Here is a 2,438-nt window from a genome sequence, read left to right as displayed (position 1 = left end):
GTAAATGATGATAATACGGGTGCCAGGGTGCTCATTAAGGAGTTGATCCCACCCAAGCTTAATGAGGAGGACATTGAGTTTGTCGAGAGTCCCATATCAAAAGAGGAAATTGAAGAGGCCATCTCCTCAATGGGAAATGACAGATCCTCAGGACCGGATGACTTTCTAGTGGAATTTTACAAGAAGAATATCAGGTGGATTGTTGGTGACCTACATAGCCTATATCTAGAAGCTATTAATAAAGGAACTCTAGGAAAATAAATCAACCAAGGGGTGATCAAAATCATCCCTAAGGAGGGAAACAAGACATTGCTAAAGAAATGGAGGCTTATCATGCTATTAAATGTCTCCTATAAGATCTTGGCCAAAGTGGTGGCTAGGCTGGTTAAAATTCTTCCAAAGATAATCAGTCCTACCCAAACTAGATTTCAGATTGGTTACAACTCTTGGTAACTGGTAACTAATCAGTTACCTAGCAAACTAATCAACTACACTAGAAACCAAAGAAAATAGCAACTAATATTGATTAAGACTCTTGGTCTTCCATTTATAAACAACTATGTCCTTTAATAACATCATCACTCTTTTCGAGAAAATATAATTGGTAGAAAAACTTCTAATTTATAAAATACTTGTTCTCCATTTAACACACTTGTTTATAAATTTTGACATAGCCACGAAAAGAGGTGTTAGAATCAACGATCACTAAGAGAGGGGGGCAAATCAGTGATCTACTGGAAATCAAATTCACAAACTTATTCTTTATCCACTAGTTAGCAATGTATAATAATAAAGAGCATAAATAAATAATAAATAAACCACAGATCCACAAAATAAGAATTTTTACGTGGAAACTCGGAAAGGGAAAAACCATGGTGAGACTGAAACCCACAATATTCATATACTCTGACTAGGAGTACATAAATATTACATAGATGGGGAATGTACTTGCATTTAGGCTCATTGCGTAGAGCTCACTGCTCAAACATAATAACCCAAAAGGCTACAACCCTCAGGGAAGTCTCACTGACTTACAATTTGATTACAATGAGGAAATACAATGAAATGAACTCTAAAGTAGCATCTAATAATGCATGAATGAGTTTTGATTAAGTACTAGATCTCTGACTCTCCTCGCATCGTAAATAATCTATTTCTATCTCAGTCAGCTACCGGATTATTTGTGAACCAAATGTGCACATGAAACTAAACCCAATCGCACCAAAACTGATCACCACAATTGTATTACACCAAAAACGAATCACCAAATCAATCTTATATATCCGGTCTTACCAAAAATTATCTCCTCCAAGTCGGCTTCAATCTCTTAGCAAAAAATAGCACCGGATGAAAAGAGTATAATCACACGCTTCCTAAGGATCTTCTCATTCACCGAGAACAAAAAATCAATCCACCAAAATCACCGCAATCATCAAAAATATTTCTAGACCCAAAACATTACTGAGATAGCCTTGTTTTACCGGTTAACTCCTGCTTTCGGATAAGAGGAATCACAATTACCCGATTGAATCTCTAAGAAGAGTTGCCATCAATGACAACCCTAAACCTTAAATCAAGCATCGGAAGTCACCGGATGAGTGTCAATTTCCAACAATCTATGGCTAAGTGTTGAAACCTATGAAATCTGTACACCAGATTAAGAATGAAAGAACTCTAAGGCTCCCCCTTAGATCAATAACCCAAAAATATGCATCACCAATCTATACACTCCATACACAACTAATTTGTACATTTTTTATCTTATTTCTCCCCCTTTGATAGAAATGCCAAAGATAGGATATGAAACAAAATATTTTGTACATATATACACACTGAATGACCAAATCTATACATAATACTTAACTACATCTACATAAGTAACCTTAAGGAACCCAAAATAGGTGTTCCAACCTACCCACAATTTCTCCAAAATTGAAACAAAACCATTCAAAACATAAGCATGAAATTTTGTTGTTGCAATATCAATTGGAGTCTCCTGAGACATATTTTGAATACAGTCCATCTTATGGTACACTAAGGTGTCTAACCAGGGACCAATTAGGTTCTGGAGTTCACCTGCCTGCCTAACCATTTTCTCCTTTTCAAAATTCTTTATCTGCTCCATAATAGTCAAAATTTGGCCTTCAATACTGCTAGTTAAGTTAGTCGTAGGGTCATAAGCCTGAGAAATCTGAGCTAACTAACCTCTACAATTATCTATTTGCTTGTGTATTTCAATGGAAATATTTGTAAAAACTAGATAAGACTTATAAATCTTACTGCCTTCCATTAAGGCTTGATCAATTAATTTTAATTATTTATCAAGTTGGGCCTTATCATTGCTAATCATTTGCAAAAATGTTTGTTCTTTAGCATCTTTGAATTTCTCCATAGCCTGCCTAGTTGATGCCTTGGTCAAAGAATCAAACTGAGAGGAT

The sequence above is a fragment of the Cryptomeria japonica genome, chromosome 4, assembly GCF_030272615.1.
Source record: "Cryptomeria japonica chromosome 4, Sugi_1.0, whole genome shotgun sequence".
In the NCBI taxonomy this organism is placed as follows: Eukaryota; Viridiplantae; Streptophyta; class Pinopsida; order Cupressales; family Cupressaceae; genus Cryptomeria; species Cryptomeria japonica.
This window is presented reverse-complemented; position numbering follows the sequence as displayed.